The sequence below is a fragment of the Giraffa tippelskirchi genome, chromosome 6 (genome assembly GCF_054371585.1).
Source record: "Giraffa tippelskirchi isolate mGirTip1 chromosome 6, T2T-mGirTip1v1.2.pri, whole genome shotgun sequence".
Taxonomy (NCBI): domain Eukaryota; kingdom Metazoa; phylum Chordata; class Mammalia; order Artiodactyla; family Giraffidae; genus Giraffa; species Giraffa tippelskirchi.
The window spans coordinates 50897923-50918798 of NC_137280.1; the positions used below are offsets into that span (position 1 = coordinate 50897923).

The 20876-nt window shown below is 40.4% G+C and overlaps 1 protein-coding gene and 1 long non-coding RNA gene across 4 annotated transcripts in view; one reads left to right on the forward strand and one right to left on the reverse strand.

Moving 5' to 3' along the window:
- The window catches only part of CLVS1 (clavesin 1), a 190630-nt gene that overhangs the window by 55612 nt on the left and 114142 nt on the right, over nt 1-20876 (reverse strand). The gene's annotated exons all lie outside the window — the stretch shown is intronic.
- LOC145510318 (uncharacterized) overlaps nt 4810-20876 on the forward strand; it is a 40424-nt gene continuing 24357 nt past the window's right edge. Inside the window, exons 1-2 of the long non-coding RNA XR_014056955.1 lie at nt 4810-5007; nt 7416-7507. This is a non-coding gene — a long non-coding RNA (uncharacterized LOC145510318). The remainder of the gene's footprint in view (nt 5008-7415; nt 7508-20876) is intronic.

Genomic DNA, 20876 nt, shown 5'->3' on the forward strand with positions numbered 1-20876 from the left:
ACAAGCAATAACAACCTTTCATGTGATGCTAGGTTTAATTTCAATTTTTTTCAACTCAGATATTGAGCTGCATATGTTTTGGAGTACGAAATTAAAACAAATTAATGATTAGTAAAAATAATTTCTAAAATAATACCAATAATTTTTAAAAGCTTTTCTTTAAACCTGTATGTGTTTGCCATGTGCCAGACCTTTCTTTTTTTCATATTTGTGTCTTTTTGTAATTGGAGGATAATTGCTTTACAATGTTGTATTTATTTCTGCCACACAACAACTTGACTCAGCCACATGTATGTGTATATACATATCTCCACTTTCTTGGGGCTTTCCAAGTGGCACTAGTGGTAAGGAACCCACTTGCCAATGAAGGAAAAGCAGGAGATGAGGATTCGAGCCCTGCGTCAGTAAGATCCCCTGAAAAAGGAAACAGCAACCCTTTCCAGTATTCTTACCTGGATAATCCATTGGACAGAGGCGCCTGGAGGGTTACATCCCCTGGGGTCACAAAGAGTTGGACACAACTGAGTGACTAAGCACACAGCACACAAGGTAAACAGTGGCTTCCATGGTGGCTCAGACAGTAAAGAATCTTCCTGCAATGCAGGAGACCTGGGTTCAATCTCTGGGTCAGGAAGATCCTCTGGAGAAGCAAATGGCAACCCACACTCCAGTATTCTTGCCTGGCAGGCTGTAGTACATGGGGTCACAAAAGAGTCGGTCATGACTGAGCAACTAACACTTTCATTTTCACTTCTCACGTTAAACAGCAAAGATCAGGGACTAAGGGAATTATTCTTAGAAACTCTAGAAGTCTGTCTCGGGCTCCTTGGACATTACATCTTGAACTGGTGGTTTGCAGATCTGCAGTTAAGTTCAACAGGCAAAGTCTAGAACATCTAGAATCAGGAAGGTATGCCAAAAAACCTATAGAGATGCATAGAATGATAAAAAAGATAACTAAAGCATCAAGCTCTGGAACTCAGCTGCTCCAGGCGCAGGATTCCCTGTGGAAGTTCCAGAGAATTATGTTGAACTATATTAATATAAGAAGGTAAAAGAGAAGCCTGATTTTCAGTTCAGCTTTGGAGTTCCCTTGGCTGCTGAAACAATTACAGGTCCCCGGAGCCCAGCAGTCTTCAGCATGTCAGCAAACTTTTTTTTTCTCATTGCTTATTCAGAGGCATACTCAAATCTCTTAGAGAAAATTTCTTATTTTCCCTCATTATTTTCACCAAAACACTTCTTAAAGTAATGGTCCTCATTTGTAGTCTTCTTCGTATCTTCATTTGTTCCTTTTTAAATTCACTAATCTATTCATTAGTTCTTCCTACCTTCTCATCCCCCTTCTATTGGTCAGTCACCCTGTAGTGTGCCTGACTCTGGGGACAAGGATGTTCAAGGTGCCCCTGTGCTCCACTTACCAGCCCTAGGCCCTCATCTTGTTACCACTGAGGCTGAACAGATAGAGTAACTGTGGATTCTATGCATTAAATTTACCAACTTCACTTGTGTTTAGTTGTTGGTTTTGTTCAGTCACCAAGTCGTGTCCAGCTCTTTGCGACCCCATGGACTGCAGCATGCCAGGCTTCCCTGTCCTGTATCATCTCCCAGAGTTTGCTCAGACACATATCCATTGGGTCGGTGATGCCATCCAACCATCTCATCCTCTGTCATCCCCTTTTCCTCCTGCCGTCAATCTTTCCCAGGATCAGGGTCTTTTTTAATGAATCAGCTCTTTGCATCAGGTGGACAAAGTCTCCTGCATTACAGGCAGATTCTTTATTGTCTGAGTCACCTGGGAAGCCCTACTTATGTATAAACTGAATGTGTGGATAAAAGCAGTGAAAATAGAAAATAGAAACTTTTCTTCCTGTACATCAGTGGCTCATCTCATGCACCATCCTAGGGCTGCTTGTCTGTCCTCTTCTTAAGGATAACGTGTGTCCTTCATCACCTTGACAATGAAGATAGGTGGCCACTTGCTGAAAATGCTTTGCATTTCTGGAGAGAAAGCAGCATGGACCGCATATTGGCAGCCATGGAAAGCGCAGTGAGAGCTGATGCTCCTCTGGTCCCTGGCATTCTATAGTTCTGCTTGCATTCCAGCAGCTCTGCCTTCCTGTACACAAGGGTTCAGGCATTCTTGATGAACAGCTGATTATTTTGATGACTCTGAATAAAGGTCTACACCATGGAATGGCCTTAGCCATCACCGTGTGAAAGCCAAAAAAGTATCTCCTAACATCCATTTTTTTCTTGTTATAGATGTTACACTTTTTTCAGTAGATAATGTTTCAGTGCAAATTTGTGACTATGGAGTAGATTGTCAGACTGAGAGCATGCAGTCCTATACCTACAGGTTCCATGGAAGATGCCCCCGCTTCTGGTAGGATGCCACACTTGGTGACCACCTGGCCACCGCTGGTGAGACCACCTTTTTTGCTCCTCCCTTCAGGAAAATGTCAAAGGCGAAAATGAATAATGTCACAAGTGGGCCTGATGTGAAATGACAAAGCCTGGGAGAGTAGAGAAATGCAGAGAGAAGTGGTTTGAGGAAAAAGGCCTCAGAATATAGATGAGGCATGAGCCAGTGAGAATAATGAAGCCAAAAGGCTTGTGCCTCGGTCCAGGGAAGCGTTTCAATCTCCCGTTTTCTTGGGGGTGAAACCTGGTTAACTATCTCTATTTCCCAACCTCCAAATGACACCTAACTTCTGCTACCTTCTGTGGGGTGTAGAGAATAAGTTAAACTTCATGAATTATAAAATATGTTAATAAACTGCCTGATAAGCAGGAGGTTGTCCCTGGCGGGGAGACCTGAAGCACTGACAGGTGCTGAGAGGACTAGCGATGGCTGACACTTCATCCGACTGGCCTGGGGGAAGCTGCGTCTCAGGAGGTCAGCCAGGGGTTTTTCCTGCACAGACAGGCTCAGTTTGATCATATCAACTCTCGGCATCTTAATGATGGTGTTTCTCTTTCTTTTCCTCTGCAGCACCTTTCCCCCACAACTTTTCTCAGTTGATTGCAGATTGGTAACAGTGACAGTAAAGGTAGGAGCTGCTTCCTTGCATCAGTCTGGAAGCCTCTGACTCCATCCACTGCCCCACCCAAGGAGGAGGCCATTGCTGTATCTCTTGAAAAACAATTCTGAGACCCTAAGGTTCACAGTAGCATCTTTGTGTGTTCAAGATATCTCATTCTTGAATCTAACACAACACTATAAATAAATAATACTTCAAAAAAAAAGTCTTATTCTGTTCTCCATATTGTGTCATAAAAATATCCCAGCCTCAAAAAAAGTAGAGAAAAAAAATGGAAAATATGAAAAATAAGTTTTTTGACAAATTCCAAATGAAGCTTGAGTGCTCTGTTTTTCTTAATCATCTTTTATAACTCTGTGTGTGTGTTCTTAGTCATGTCTTACTCTTTTTGACCCCATCGACTGTAGCCCTTCAGTCTGTCCATGGCATTTCCCAGGCAAGAATACTGGAGTGGGGTTGCCATTTCCTTCTCCAGGGGATCTTTCTGACTCAGGGATGGAGCCCAAGTTTCTTGGGTCTCCTCCACTATAGCCAGATTCTTTACCACTGAGCCACCAGGAATGTCCCTTTTATAACTATTTATTGTTTAAAGTCCCCTGCAGATCCCACTTCAGTCACGGGGTGTTTTTTGCCTAATTGCATGAACTCCCAGTTTACTCCCTGTCTTTGTAAGAGCTCTGTAGCATCTTGGGCACATATTTATTTTCATACTTCTCACTTTTCTCTGTATTAGTTTATATATGTATCTTTCTTACATGAAAGTGAGCCACTTTGGGACAGAACAGAGATGTACTTCTCTTTCTTCCCCACACTCTCGAATTTTATGTTATGCTGTGCTTTTATTATTTTCCAGAGGCCTGGCACAGAATGCTCAATGTTGTTGACTGACTAGGTCCCCTCCACCCCAAGGGTTAAGTTACTCATCAGTTATTCAAAATGAGAAATGAAGTTTCTGGTAAGTTCTATGTTCAGAATGGCAGTTATATTCCTGGCATCACCAGTAACTCCTTCCAAGTATGTATTTGTGATCAAGGAGACAATTATTAGCTATGAGTAGCCAAAAGCAATTCTGTTGCAATATTAATGGGAGTACAGTTTACCCTTGAACAATGCGAGGGTGAGGTGCCTTCATATAGTAGAAAATCTGGTATAATGTATAGTTCGCCCTCTGTATCCATGGTTCCTCTAGATGGCCAGTTCTACATTTGGGAGTTCAATCCACCTCCAGTGCTGTGTGTTTTGTTGTTGTTGTTTAGCCGCTAAGTATTGTTCGACTCTTTCACGACTCCACGGACTGTAACTCGCCTGGCTTCTCTGTCCATGACATTTGCCAGGCAAGAATACTGGAATGGGTTCCCATTTCCTTCTCCAGGGGATCTTCCCCACCCAGGAATGGAACCTGTGTCTCCTGCATTGGCAGGCTGATTCTTTACCACTGAGCCACCAGGGGAAAAAAACTGAGAATAAGTGCTAATTGTAATTCAAACCTGTGCTATTCAAGGGTTAACTGCATATCCTTTGCATTTTGTGAATGTTGCTGTAGTATATAATTTGCCCCATAAATAAATCTTTGACCAGGAGTTTCAAACAGAACTCACAAGTATTGAGATGTGGAGCCTGGACTGAGCCAGCCTTTTCACGGGTTAATAGTGCGAGGGGGCGTCTCAGGGGGGCAGAGTGCCTGGAGGGAGGGAGGGCGTGGGGAGGGCCACGGGGCACCGCCCTCCCACCCCTACTGCGTCTGCGCCCGCCCGCTTGGCTGCTCGGCTTCGCCCGGTGACGTGGGGACGTGGGGGCCGCTCCCTCGTGGCTCCCAGAGAAAGGCTATACCCGAGGCCCTGGAGCTGCGCCACCAGTGAGAACCTCTCTATCTCTGGGGCTCAGGAAAGGTGGAAAGGCTGGGCTCTTCGGTCTGTTCAAGTGTCAGAGCCCGACCTGAAGGTCACTTGATGGCGCTCAGAGGGTAGGCGGGGCTGCTTTGGGATTCCTAGGACTTCAATAAGCTCTGGGGCCCCGGAATCACTTTTTCTCCTTAATTCATTTTCTTTTCTTTCATTCACCCTCCCGTCCCCTCTCTCTTTCTCTCCTTTCCTTTCTGCCTGACCCCGTTTATGCATGTCTATTTCTCCTAGGTATATTCTTGAAAGCCTGAGTTTCTTTCCAGTGCTTAGTCACTCAGTTGTGTCCGACTCTTTGTGACCCCGTGGACTGTAGCCCACCAGGCTTCTCTGCCCATGGGATTCTCGAGGCAAGAACACTGGAGTGTTTGCCATGCCCTCTTCCAGAGGATCTTCCCCACCCAGGGAGTGAACCGGCATCTCCTGTGTCTCCTTCACTGGCAGGCGGGTTCTTTACCTGCTGAGCCATCCTTTCTTTAATCCATCTATAAAAAGTTATCTATTATCTGCTCCCCAGAGAAACTTTCAGGATCTGGATCCAGCCGACTGGAGCCCAGTTCTAAATCCAACCCCACCTGAAAACTTTAAAAAGGACTACATTTGCCACCTTACAAGTAAAAGCTCAGAGAATGGAGGAGAAAACAGTTCTTCATGCCCACAGATAGTGGCTTTAGCTTAAATCTGATGGGGGGGTGAGGTGGGGAAGGTGTGCAGAGAGCAGAGTGAAAGAGCTGGTTCTAAAGGAAGCCATCTGACTTCTGAACCAGGAAATCATACGATTGGCTTGGGAGAACCAGCTCTATTTGTTTTCACAGGTGATGCATTGAGTAGAATTTCTCAAAGGAACTAAATCCACTAGATGTTAAAACTTATTTTTAAGTCTCAATAGTTAAAACAGTATGGTATCTGTGTATGAAGAGACCCAAGTATATATGGCATATAATGAAGATGGCAAATATAATCAGAAGAGTAGAAATAAATGTGTTCATAAATTATGTTGGAAGAAGGCAGCCTTCTAGGAGAACAACAGAAACCCACACTGTGCAGTAGGATAAGCTATAAAAATTTAAATGCAAAATGAAAAGAAGTTGTAAAACTTTAGGAGAAAATCCAGAAATCATACAAAATTGATAAACACTACAATTTTTAAAATTCCTCTTATCTAGAAAAAACAAAACATAGACAAAAATCCTGCAAGTAACATCAAAAGATAACTGACAGAAACCTAGAAGAAATTGTTGCAATTCAAATGACAAGGAGCTTACCTCCCTAATGTAAATTGATAAAACCAACAACATAATAGAGAAAACAGTGAAAGGATATGAACAGAAAATTAATAGAAAAGGAAAGACAAATTCTGGTTAAACATATGAAAAGATGCCCCACCTCAGTTACAGAGAAATGCAAATTAATATTTCACTGAGACAACATTTTTCATTCCATCAAAAATGGAATGAAATCCATTTTTTCTGTCAGAAATCTAGAAGATTGAAAATACATTCTGGCCTTAGCAAGGCCTTTGATAATAGGTGTGCTCATAATGATTGATGGTAGTGGATACTGTCATGCATTCCCCGTGGAGGAATATTTCTGCATATTTACAAATTACAAGCGGATAGTTTTTTTAATTTATACAAAAATCCTACTCCTGAGAATTTATTTTGCAGATGTAATTGTACATGTGCAAAATATTGCATGTATAAACTTGTTCCTTGCTGCATTGGTCATAACAGAAAAAGATTGGAATTGGACCAAATATCCATTTATAAAAGACTATGTTTAGCAAACTGTGGTACATCCACAAAATAGAATACTCTGTGCATGTAAAAAAAGAAAAAAAGAGAAAGTTCTCTTCATGTTGTTATAGAAAGATATGCTTTCTGTGAAATGATATGCTGAGATCCTCAAGACATATTGTTTAAATAATAAAACAAGATAGAGAATACTGTATAGGGTATATAATATTTGACTAAAAGGGGAAAATATGAATATATATTCCTATTTCTGTTACACAGACACAAGAAACTAAGAAAAGAAGTTACCCTTGTGGAAGTGAAGGATAGAATAAGGCAAAAACATTTGATAAATACCCTTTTATATTGTTTGATTTATATGCAATGTGAAGGGATTGCCTATTCAAAACTTATATATATTACGTGTCAGTCATATTGAAATATGTCTTATTTTAGTAGTATCATTGAGAAAGTCCTCTTAATGAAAACCAAAACCAAACTGAAAACTGCTTCTTACAGATTACTCTCTCCTTTTTTGTTTTCTGTTCCTGTTAGGGCTTTTAAGTTTGATGTATTTCTTCCTTTGACTTGGAGAAAAAGATTAATAACTGTGCTGATGAGTGGCCTGAGGATTGGGGGTGTTCTGTCAACAATATGGAGACCACCGTTTCCCATTAACTCTGAATATCTATCTCCAAGACGTCAGGTTTTCTTAACGCACTGCATGTTTTCCTCTATAGATCACTGTTCTCAACCTGCTCGTGACACCCAAGTAGATCAACAGAGGTGAAGGCAGTGTCTCTCACTGAGATGAATAGCACCAGGATCTCAGGTATTTGCACTTGTATTCCCAAGCTTAGTTTCCTCGTTATAAACAGTGGTTTATATATGGTTTGATTCTAGAATCCTTCCATGCAAACTATAAAAATTTCTCAGTGCATCTGTATAGATGAAATGATGTCAAGTCTGTGGCTTACTGCAGGAGTATGAAACCCTGACAGAGCCCTGTCCTGGTGAGTCAATTTCTAGGTCTAGAGATGAGACATGGGTCAGATTCTACCATCTCATGGAACATACCTAGAAGAGGTGGGGTGCAGGGTGGGAGGAAGGAGGAAGCTTCCATTTGTCTTTCCAACCTGATTTTTTTTTAATTAGTTTGTTTATCTATTTTTTAACTTTACAATATTGTATTTGTTTTGCCATACATTGACATGAATCTCTCCTAAAGGCCTTTGCACTTGCTGTTTCCTCTGCCTAGAAGTCCCTGTTCCAGATGTTTGAATGTCTGGCTTCTCAGTGTCATTTAGATGTAAGCTCAAATTTTATCTCTTGAGATGCACTTCTGTTTCTTCCCCCTACCCCATTATTCTATCACCGCCTCTAGTTTTACCTTCTAGAGTGCACTTATCACTGTCTGAAATGGCCTTGTTTGCATGCCTGTGTGCTAAGTCACTTCAGTCGTGTCCTGATTCTTTGCAATCCCATGGACTGTAGCCCGCCAGCCTCCTCTGTCCACGGGATTTCCCAGGCAAGAATACTGAAGTGGGCTGCTGTGCCCTCCTCTAGGGGATCTCCCTGATCCAGGGATTGTACCTGTGTCTCATGTCTCCTGCGTTGGCAAGCGGGTTCCTTACCACTAGCGCCACCTGGGAAGCTGTCCTGTTTACTTATTTATCATTTATTATCCCTCTTCTCTCTACCACCCTAGACTGTAGGTAACAGAAGAGCAGGGACCTGGTCTGTCTTGTCCTCCCACATATTCTCAGTGCCTGGAACAGGGTCTGACCCATAATAAGACTCAATAAATATTTAGTGAATGAATAAATGAAGGATTAGAGTCCATGTCTAATTGGGTTTTGTGTACATAAAACCTAGCAAACGAAAAGCATTTTACAAATATTCATTCAGTGAATGAATAAATTCAAGTAACTCTTCTTAGACATGGGCACTGCCTTTTAAAAACACTCAATTTGGCAAAGAAAAGCCTCTAGGTTGACCCTTACTTGTTCAGTCATCACTCTTTCTATCATTTTACTGTTGTTTAGTTGCTAAGTCCTGTCTGACTCTTTTGCAACCCCATGGACTGTAACCTGCCAGGCACCTATGTCCACAGGATTTTCCAGGCGAGAATACTGGAATGGGTTGCCATTTCCTCCTCCAGGAGACCTTTCTCATACTTAGGACTATTATTGATATATTAGAAATTTTGAATTTAAAAAACAGCTTTCTTTTACAATTTTAGTGTTGGTTAAGAAGGCCCAAAATACACTAAAAAGCTCATTTAACTGAAAAGACTTACTTGACTATCAGAAGAGTTATTTATTATACATGTAATTTTCTCTTGAGAATCAATGGAACTTGTGCTAAACTGAATTTATTTTTCCTCCAATAACTGATTTAAAAATCAATTGCACAGAATTCTTTGTCATCAGCAGTGCAGTATTTCTTTAGATGCTTTATTCCAATTTCAAATGCCATTTTTATCAGTGTGAAAATAGACTTTTAAATTGTATAAACAACTTGTGCTCACTTCGGCAGCACATATACTAAATTGTATAAACAACCAGAGTTTATTGATGTGTTGGTTTAGTAAATCCTAACCAGAAAGCTACATTGACAATATTAATAGTCCTGAGACAATAACGAGTTACTTTTAAAAATACAAATAATATCTGTGCTTCTTTTTCTTTTTAATTAATTTTTTTATTGAAGGATAATTGCTTTCTAGAATTTTGTTGTTTTCTGTCAAACCTCAGCATGAATCAGCCATAGGTATACATATATCCCCTCCCTTCAGAACCTCCCTCCCATCTTCCTCCCCATCCCACCCCTCTAGGTTGGTACAGAGCCACCGTTTGTGTTTCCTGAGCCATACAGCAAATTTCTGTTGGCCATCTATTTTACATATAGTAATGTAAGTTTCCATGTTACTCTTTTGATACATCTCACCCTCTCCTTCCCTCTCCCCATGTCCATAAGTCTATTCTCTATGTCTGTTTCTCCATTGCTGCCCTGTAAATAAGTTCTTTAGTACCATTCTTCTAGATTCCATATATATACATGTTAGAACACAATATTTATCTTTCTCTTTCTGACTCACTTCACTTTGTATAATAGGTTCTAGGTTCATCCACCTCATCAGAACTGACTCAAATGTGTTCCTTTTTATGGCTGAGTAATATTACATTGTGTATATGTACCACAACTTCTTGATCCATTCATCTGTCAATGGCATCTAGGTTGCTTCCATGTTCTAGCTATTGTAAATTGTGCTGCAATAAACAATGGGATCAGTTCCCGTTCAGTCGCTCAGTTGTGTCCGACTCTTTGCGACCCCATGGACTGCAGCACGCCAGGCTTCTCTGTCCATCACCAACTCCCGGAGTTTCCTCAAACTCATGTCCATCGAGTTGGCAATGCCATCCAACCATCTCATCCTCTGTCGTCCCATTCTCCTCCCACCTTCAATCTTCCCCAGCATCAGGGTCTTTTCACATGAGTCAGTTCTTTGAATCAGGTGGCCAAAGTATTGGCGTTTCAGCTTCAGCATCAGTCCTTCCAGTGAATATTCAAGACTGATTTCCTTTGGGATGGACTGGTTGGATCTCCTTGCAGTCCAAGGGACTCTCAAGAGTCTTCTCCAAACACCACAGTTCAAAAGCATCAATTCTTCGGTGCTCAGCTTTCTTTATAGTCTCAACTCTCACATCCATATATGACTACTGGAACAACCATAGCCTTGACTAGATGGACCTTTGTTGGCAAAGAAATGTCTCTGCTTTTTAATAAGCTGTCTAGGTTGCTGTCTAGGTCATAGCTTTTCTTCTAAGGAACAAGCGTCTTTTAATTTCATGGCTGCAGTCACCATCAGCAGTGATTTTGGAGCCCAAAAAAATAAAGGCTCTCACTGTTTCCATTGTTTCCCCATCTATTTCCCATGAAGTGATGGGACCGGATGCCATGATCTTAGTTTTCTGAATGTTGAGCTTTAAGCCAACTTTTTCACTCTCGTCTTTCACTTTCATCAAGAGGCTCTTTAGTTCTTCACTTTCTGCCATAAGGGTGGTAGCATCTGGATATCTGAGATTATTGATATTTCTGCTGGCAATCTTGATTCCAGCTTGTGCTTCATCCAGCCCAGCGTTTCTCATGATGTACTCTGCTGCTGCTGCTGCTAAGTTGCTTCAGTCATGTCCGACTCTGTGCGATCCCATAGACAGCAGCCCACCAAGGCTCTGCCATCCCTGGGATTCTCCAGGCAAGAACACTGGAGTGGGTTGCCATTTCCTTCTCCAATGCGTGAAAATGAAAAGTGAAGTCACGCAGTCGCGTCCAACTCTTAGCGACCCTATGGACTGCAGCCTACCAGGTTCCTCCGTCCATGGGATTTTCCAGGCAAGAGTACTGGACTGGGTTGCCATTGCCTTTTCTGGATGTACTCTGCATGGGTTAAATAAGCAGGGTGACAATATACAGCCTTGACATACTCCTTTTCCTATTTGAAACCAGTCTGTTGTTCCATGTCCAGTTCTAACTGTTGCTTCCTGACCTGCATACAGATTTCTCAAGAGGCAGGTCAGGTGATCTGGTATGCCCATCTCTTTCAGAATTTTCCACAGTTTGCTGTGATCTGCACAGTGAAAGGCTTTGGCATAGTCAATAAAGCAGATGTTTTTCTGAAACTCTGGTGCTTTTTTGATGATCCAATGGATGTTGGCAATTTGATCTCTGGTTCCTCTGCCTTTTCTAAATCCAGCTTGAACATCTGAAGTTCACGGTTCATGTACTGTTGAAGCCTAACTTCGAGAATTTTGAGCATTACTTTGCCAGTGTGTGAGATGAGTGCAATTGTGCAGTAGTTTGAGCATTCTTTGGCATTGCCTTTCTTGGGGATTGGAATGAAAGTTGATCTTTTCCCGTCCAGTGGCCATTTCTGAGTTTTCCAAATTTGCTGTCATATTGAGTGCAGCACTTTCACAGCATCATCTTTTAGGATTTAAAATAGCTCAACTGGAATTCCATCACCTCCACTAGCTTTGTTTGTAGTGATGCTTCCTAAGGCCCATCATGGGAAGAAACTCATGATGTGCCATCAAGGAGAATTTGTGCAACCAAAAAGCTGTCTGGAATGGAGAATAGAGGTGTTCCCTGTGCTCAGAGCTTCTTTGAAAATCTCTTCAATGACAATCTGATTATATATTCTACATTCCTGGATCCTGACTGCAAAGAGTCTGATTTAGAGTCAATTAAAATGCTTCTTCTCCTATTGCTCCATGCTGCATCTCTTTAGATATCTGTTCAATGAGTTCAACTCTCAATCCAGCCCCATCCACATCTTTCTTGGATCTCTCCTTGCTTTCTATGGGACGGCTTTCATATTTTACCCCACAAGATCCCGAGGTTATGAACCGACACCAGCAATTCCACTCTTGGGAATGTGGGAGAATTTCAATCTAAAATGGACATACTTCTGAGTCCTGAGACCCCAGAATGGTGTTTGGCATTCCACAAATATCTGATTCTTTTCAAGCAACTTGGAGTCAGCGGCATCCAGTTCATATCTGTGCTTTTTAACAGAACCCAGGTCTCCTGCATTGCAGGCAGATTCTTTACCGTCTGAGCCACCAGGGAGGTGCATACCTTACAGAGGAAAATGCAAACTGATGGATCATGTCTAAAGGGCAATTTCTAATATGTATCAGGTACCTTAAAATATTTAAAGCCTTTGACCCAAGAATGTCAAGATACACAAAAGAATTTGTAGACAGCAGCAGTTCTTAACTGTGACCTGTTATCCTGCAGGGATCTTTGAGGCCACAAGGTCAAAATTATTTTTATGATAGTATTAAGATTATTTGCCTCATTCACTGTGTTGCTGCTCGCACCAATGGTGCAACAGAAGTCAAGGCAGTGGCAGCAGACTGTGTTAGAACTCTTTGCCTTCCACAATGCCAGCCCCAGGAGAGAAACCTATGTCAGTTCTACATAAGGGTGTCCTGGGTAAAGTAGAAAAAACCAGAAACTCTATTAAGTCTTGACCCTTGAATACACATCATTTTAATATTGTGTGAGAAATGGGTGGTACAGGTGAAGCACATGTGCTGGGCACTGAGACACAATGGGTCGTTTTGAGGAAATGCCCTGGTTCCTTGTTTGACTAGGGAGCTGAACTAGCTGCTTTTTACATGTAACACCCTCCTGTTTTTGTGAAAGAACAACTGAAAGGCAAACCATGGATACTCACATTTGGGGCTTTCTCAGATGCTGTCTCCAAAATGAACAAAGCAATCCTGTCATTTCACGGAAGATGAGTGAGAACATTTTTAAGTCAGAAGAGGCAGAGCTAGAGGCAAGGCTAGGACACTAATTAACACAGACGTATTTTCAGATGAATTTGTGCATACGCTCCCTGCCCCTGGAGAGTCCTTTGTGACATTGCCGCATACCCAGTTGGCGGCTTAAGTGGCAGCCATTTCCCCGTAGCACGTGTTGAGCAGAGCTGCCGTTTGGTCCTGGTGGCCACCCCTGCGTCATGGTAACTGGTTGGTTTAAGCCACCCAGGGTAGTCCATCCCACTCATTTTGTCAGGCTGAGGCTTCAGCTTGACACTGAATCTTCCCTACAAAGGACAGCTGACATCTCAGGTCTCATGTGGACGGGCTGAGCCTAGGGCTCTTCTGACCGAATCTCTGAAGAGATATGCATCAGATGCTTAAGTTCTTATTATCTAAGGCATAGTTAGCACATTAGTTGTTTCATCCTAATAAGGTATGCAAGCAGCCTAGACAAATGCCCTTAGCAAATCCACCCCTCTTTCCCTCTCTTTAATTAATTCATATCAACCTGACCTGTGTTCTCTGCCTTCACATTTCCAAAGTTTCCTTCGCAACAGCATGAAGGGCACTGAGCTCTTTAGTCACTTGATAGTTGCTGTTTTGAAAAATCCCGTTCTCTGCGATCTTTCTAGTGGGTTATTTATTACAAGGTAGGCTAATTGTAATGGATCTTTCACCTATTCAGTAAAGACAAGGATTTCTCTTTTAATTAAAATCCGCCAAAAGCATTGAAATGAAAGTATGATAAGGAGGTGTGTATGTCAAATACGATTCACTCTATGAAAAAACATTTAAAAAAATTCCACTATGAATTATTGTGATAGATAAAAATCAATATATAAGGTCCTTGCTTTCAAGAAATTTGCAATCTAGGAAGATGGAGAGAAAAGTAAACAGACTCTTAGGATAAAATGCTGGGATGGAAACGTGAACACTGACTGGGGAGGGACCCAGGATTTGATCAGTGGACTCATATTGATTTCCTAGATGAGGAATCTAGCCATCCAGGTATCCAAAGTTCTTGCCCCAAGTCACTCATTTTTATGCTCCAGTGTTTCCAGTAAGCACGCCTTACCTCAGTAGGACTCAGCTTACTCTCACAAACTCACCATGCTTGTTCCTATTCTAAGGATCTTACTTAGATATTTCCTATGTCTTTCTATTCTCTCTTTAGCCAAATTTTGCCTGTTCGATGCCCACTTTACCTCCTGAAGCCCTCTTAATCACACATAGCCTCCTTTCGAGAGACAGTGTTTGTCATTTATCCAGGAAGCCTCGTATGGGTGCCCTTCCTACATGTTCCCATAGAATCCTCTGCTCAGCTCTGCCTCGGTGCTTACATACCCAGCTGCCGGCATGAATCTCCACTTAGGAGATTTCAAGCTTCCAGTGTATGCAACTGAGCTCCTGACCCTGTCCCCAGTCAGACTCACCTGCAGTCTGTGCCTGCCTCTGCATCCTTCCCCATCTCCTAGGTTTTAGCCCCCACCAAAACTCTGAATCCGTCTTGAATCCTCTCTGTTTCAAGAATCATACATCCAATTCTGGTGGCTCTAACTTAAAATATATCTACTCCCTTACTGTCTTCACTCAGATCTCAGTTAGTAGAATAATCTCAAGCCTCAACTGTGCCAGTCATCTGCCAGCCTGCTGCCCTGCGTAAGTTCTTGTGCCTTCAGTCTCTTCTGCACAGGCAGCCAGAGTAGTGTGTTTAAAACGTCAATTTGATTGCATCACTCTTCTATTCAAAGACCCCCCGGTTGTTCCCCATTTTCTGAGACAAGTCCTTCCAAGGCCCATAGGGCACCCCACCCTATCTGACCGCATCTCCTACCACTGCTCTTAGTCACTTGACCTCAGAACTAGAGCTTTTTTTGGTTTATGCCGTTCTGTGAACACTGCAGGCACTCTCACCTCAGGGTTCTGGCTTGGCTTGCCTGCCACCTCCACCTAAAGCATCCTTCCCTCTATGGCTGTACAGCTAACAACCTTCCCTCCTTTCAGGTCTTAGCCTCAATGCCACCATCTCAATGAGGCCAATCACAGTGACTCTCCTTCAGATTGCCCCCCTTTCTCATCTATGCCCCAGCATTCTCAATTACCCTAATCTGTTTTTTCTTTTCTTTAGTATTTTTTTAAATCATACTACATAATTTATCTATCTGCTTAGTGTCTTCCTCTCTCAACTAGAATGCGTGCTCTGTCTGGACAGAGATGTTGGTCTTTTTAATTCATTGCTATATTACGAGCATTCCTAGAATGGTATCTGTGATAGTATTTGCTGAATGAATAGCTATAACTTATATGTTAACTTGCTTTACTCCCGCACTAGATAAATTCCTTGAACACAGATTGTGAATCATTCCACGTTATATATTCAACATCCAACCCAGTAACTAGCATATTGCTAACACCAATCGATAATTGTGAATGAGTCTCTCTCCACTGAACGGCTGTTGTCTGTCCTACCCATTTTAACATTTAGTATTGACTGTTTTAATGTCTCACTGAATCTTTTGTGTGAGCATTTCAACCATTTGGTGAAACTGGCTTTTATTGCAATTAAAGGCTGCAAGTCTTACTTCTTTTGAACATGAACATGTTTGATTACCTAGTATATATTCTACCATATTTTTGAGTTGAATGGAATATATAATAATAACTGGTGGTGGGTATTGTTGGTGAGGGGATAGGAGAAGTAGGGGATAAAAGTCCCCAGGAAAGTGTTTCCTAGAGACCATTGTTTCTAGTAATTGAGACAAAAATCTGTAAAATGAACACTTTTCATATTTGCTTGACATGTCTTTTAATTTGCCATTCATATTTTCCTACATTTATATTCCATAGACCCTGGAACAACTCCATTTTCCTTTAGGGTCTCTTACTTTTTATGGCTTCTAAGAACTTTAGGATTGTGTGAATATTTTATTCATTTATGTATGCTCCATATTTAAAAGTGACATAAGCCTCAACATCCATCTATCTATCTGTCCATCAAATTACTAAGTGAGTTCCAGGCACTGAGGATGAAAGATGGTTAAGATATGGCCCCTGCCTATAAGAAATTATCCTGCTTGGAGAGTCAGAAACCTCAGTTGATAATGCAGAACACTGTGTTAAACTCTAGCATAGTAATACGTGCAGTGTGTTATAAGAATATAGATGAAGGGCACTTAAACCAGGTCTAGTTAATTGATTTTTTTTTTTTTGAAATTAATGGTCTTGAGGTGTCTTGAAGTATAGTTAGGAGGTAAAGAGTAGGGATAAAGTAGGAGATAAAAACAGAGACATGAAGAACATGGAATGTTAGGACCTGCATGCAGTTTTCAATAGGTAAAGCTCAACATTTTGGAGATGAGGTTGGAAAAGGAGGTGCAGGGGGAGTGTCCAGAGATGAGGCTGGAGAAGTAAGCAGGGGAAGTTCTAGGAGGGTCTTCAGTCCTAGGCCATGGAGCTTGAACTTGGTCTGATAAGAAATAGAGTTGTACTGAAGGATTTTTGAAGGAGATGGTGACTGACTGACCAAGCTAAGAATAGGAATTTCCTTAACCTGATACAATGCAAAAGTGTTAGTCGTTCAGTCGTGTCCGACTCTTTGCAATCCCATGGACTGTAGCCCACCAGGCTCCTCTGTCCATGGAATCCTCCAGGCAAGAATACTGGAGTGGGTAGCCATTTTCTTCTCTAGGGGATCTTCCCAACTCAGGGATCGAACCTGGGTCTCCCACACTGCGGGCAGATTCTTTACTGTCTGAGCCACCAGGGAAGCCCCAACCTGATGTAGGGCATCTACAAAATGTACAACTAGCCTCATACCTAGTGGTGAAAGACTGAATGCTTTCCTCTAAGACTAGGAGCAAGACAGGAATGTCTATTCTTACCACCTCTGTTCAGTATTGTACTAGAGGTTCTAGTTAGAGCTATTAACCAAGGAAAAAAATGCACTTAGATGGGACAAACAGTAAAACTATCTGTTTGCAGTTGACATGGTCTAGTGTTTATAAAATCCTAAGCAGTCCAGTTTTTAGAATAAATGAGTTCTTCAAGGTTGTTAAGATACAAGATTAATATACAAAATTAATTATATTTCAGTATACTAGCAATGAAAAGCTAGTTTGATTTAAAATATTACCTAGAGATAAATTTAACAAAAGAAGTACAAGGCTTATACAACAAAAAGTATAAAATATTTTTGCAAGTACCTAAATATCTAAATCAATGGGAAGACATGTCGTGTTGATGTATTGGAAGACAATATTATTATGATGGCAGAACTCCCCAAACATGTCTAGAGATTCAGTGTAGTCCTTATTAAAATCCAAGTCCATTTTTTTTTTCAAAAATTGACAAGCAGATCCTGAAATTCATATGAAAATGCATGGGACCTAGGATAGCCAAAACAATATAGAAAAAGAAGAATAAAGTTGGACAACTCACATTTCACAATGTAAAACTTATTTCAAAGCCACAATAGTCAAGATAATATTATACTAGCATAGTATAGAAATATAGATCAATGGAGTAAAATTGAGGACCCAGGAAGAAATTCATACATTAATGATCAATTGATTTCAAACAAGGGAAGCAATACCATATAATAGGGAAAGAGTAGTATTTTTTTTTTTGAAAGGGTAGTATTTTCAATAAATGATGCCTGAACAAGTGGATATCTTATGCAAAAGATTGAAGTTGGAACCCTACTTTACGCTATACACAAAAATTAATTCAAAATGAACCATAGACCTAAATGTGAAATTCTTAGAAAAAAGTATAGAAGTGAACTTTTAAGACCTTGGGCTACACATTTTTTGTGTGTGATACCAAAGTGCAAACAAGAAAAGAGAAAAGTTGATAAATTAGACTTCATCAAAATTAAAAACTTTCATGCTTCAAAGGATTCTATCAATAAATGGAAAACAGCTTACTAAAACGGAGAAAAATTTACAAGTGATATATCAGATAAGGGAATTGTATTCAGAATATACACGTGTATTACAGGTCAATAATAAAAAGACAAATAACTCAAAATCAGAAAAGGATTTGAATAGACAATTCTCCAAAAAGGGGTGTAAATGGCCACTAAGCACAGGGAAAGATCCTTAGTGTCGGTAGTCACTAGGGAAATGCGAAGCAAAACCTCAGTGAAATACTGCATTACACCAACAAATGTGGATATAACTAAAAAAAGAGAGAGAGACAACAGCTAGGGTTAACAAGGATGTGGAGAAATTGAGACCTCATACATTGCTGGGAGGAATATAAAATGGTGCAGCCACTTTGGAAAAAAAATGTGTACATGAATGTTCATAGCAAGATTCTTCGTAATTGTCAAAAGTGGGAAGAACTCAAATGGCCAGCAACTAAAAAATGAAAAAAATTGGGGTAGTCACACAGTGGAGTATTATTCAACCATTAAAAAGGAATGGAGTCATGATAGCTGCTACAGCATGGACAAGCCTTGAAAACAATATGCTAAGTGAAAGAAGCCAGTCACAAAGGATCACATATTGCTTAATTCCATTCATATAAAACATCCAGAATTGGAAAATCTATCCAAACAGAATGTAGATGAGCAGTTTCCTGTGGCTCTGAAAGGAGTGGAGAAGTGATGAATGAGGAGTGACTGGCAGTGGGTATGGGGCTCGGGGCGGGCATGATAAAAGTGTTCTAAAGTTAGATTGTGGTGATGATTACACAGCTCTGTGAATATGCTAAAAACCATTAAATGTACACTTTAAATGAGTGAATCATATGGTGCGTGAGTTATATTTTGACAAAAGGTGAAAAGGAAAAATACCAAAATATGAATTATGATTCTGTCTGGACTGAGGAATTAAGGTTAATTTTTATTTTCTTCTTCATATTTTTGAAATTTTCTAATAAGCTCAAATAAATTTTTACTTTTCCAGCTTATCATGAAAAAATATTTATTCAACTTAAAAGAGAATGATGTATATTAATAGATTTGATTTTTAAGAAGACGGTATGGAATCTTTAAAAGAATTTAGAACAAGGCAGAAAGAACAGTTTAAAAAGCTGTTTTGTCTTTTGAAAAAGAACTGATGAGGTCCCAAACTGAAGTGGCAACTCTGGGGATAGAGAGAAAAAAATGGAAATGTGAAAAATACAGAGATAAAATCAATTGGAATTAATAATCAATTATATAGATACAGATATACACTGTATCTGTATATGTCAATTGTATCAGTGATCAGTGAAAGTCGCTCAGTCGTGTCAACTCTTTGCAACCCCATGGAGTATACAGTCCATGGAATTCTCCAGGCCAGAATACTGGAGTGGGTAGCCTTTCCCTCTCCCGGGGATCTTCCTAACCCAGGGATCGAACTCAGGTCTCCTGCATTGCAGGCAGATTCTTTACCAGCTGAGCCACAAGGGAAGCCTGTATCAATTGTATATACATATCAATTGTATATACATATATAAAAACAAAATTATTAAATGTGGCCAACTTTCTTTTGGAAGGTGTTGTAATTAAGACACTCAATTTTTTGCAAAGTTACAGAAATGTATTATAGGAAAAGGAAAACACAAGAACAATCAAGAAATTGAACTTTTTACCAAAGTACTCAACAATACCAGACTCTGACCAGAGAGAAATATTTCAGAATGTGCTCAGGCTTTCTTTTTTAACAGAAAATATTAAATGAATACATCTCTCAAGATGTTTCTTTCATAGCTTCTGAGTCAGGTCCTCTCTTCTCTACATCTCTTTCAGGACTGAATTCCCCCTCCAAAAGTCTTAAAATCTTAAAAGTTGCCCTGTCCTCTTGCTTTCCTGAGAATATCTTAATTAAAACCTCATTCAGTTAATGGAACTAGTTGTTCGTAATTTCTTCCAAATCCTTAATGAGTCCCTGGATTAAGGCATCAAGGATTAATTACTCCTCCCAATTAATGACATTTCAGTTGGCATTAGCTTAATCTTTCAAGTTTTTTCACGATGTTAATGATCTCCATTAAATATCTTTAAATTCCTAAACTCTAATATTATTGAAGCAGAAGAAATCATCTTTATGACTGTATTGTTAGAATTCGTTAGCAGTGGGAGGTATTTTCCAAAATCTTCCATCCAACTTTTGTGCTCAACAAGAATTGCCCTGAGCCTGGCTAGCACATCACTTTTCCTTTTCTCCCACATAGCACTGAAGAAACACCAGGCTAATCTTTGTCCCATCCTGGGGACATGACAAGCTGGTCCCCTCACCTATGCCTGCTTGGAACCCTGGTGAAGGAAAAGTTGAATAAATAGTCATTGAAGTGAGACTTCTCTCTCTTTGCAAGTTCATATTACTCATACTTATAAAAAATTAGCTCAGATTTTTAACAGTATTAAATGAATACTTTGGCCACTTAATGTGAAGAGCCGACTCATTGGAAAAGACCCTAATGCTGGGAAGATTGAGGGCAGGAGAAGAAGGGGGTAGGCAGAGGATGAGAGGGTTGGATGGCATCACTGACTCAATGGACATGAGTTTGAGCAAACTCCAGGAGATAGAGGAGGACAGGGAAGCCTGGTGTGCTGCAGTTCATGGGGCCACAAAGAGTCAGACACGACTTAGCAACTGAACAACAACAATTAAATGAATAAGTGGCTCTGTCATCACTTTCCCTAATATTCCCTCAGCACTGATTTATCCATCTTCTAAAATGCATTTCAGGGTGTGCTATTCAATAGCTAGGATTAAGATTAATCAAAAAACTTAAAAATTAAGTTAAACCCCTTCCTTACACCTATTCCAGTGTAAATCCTTATAGATAAAAATGTTATATAAAAAAACAATCTAAGTCTAGAAGGAAATACTTGGGAACTGTATATAACATTTGGGAAAAGAAGACTTTCTAAGC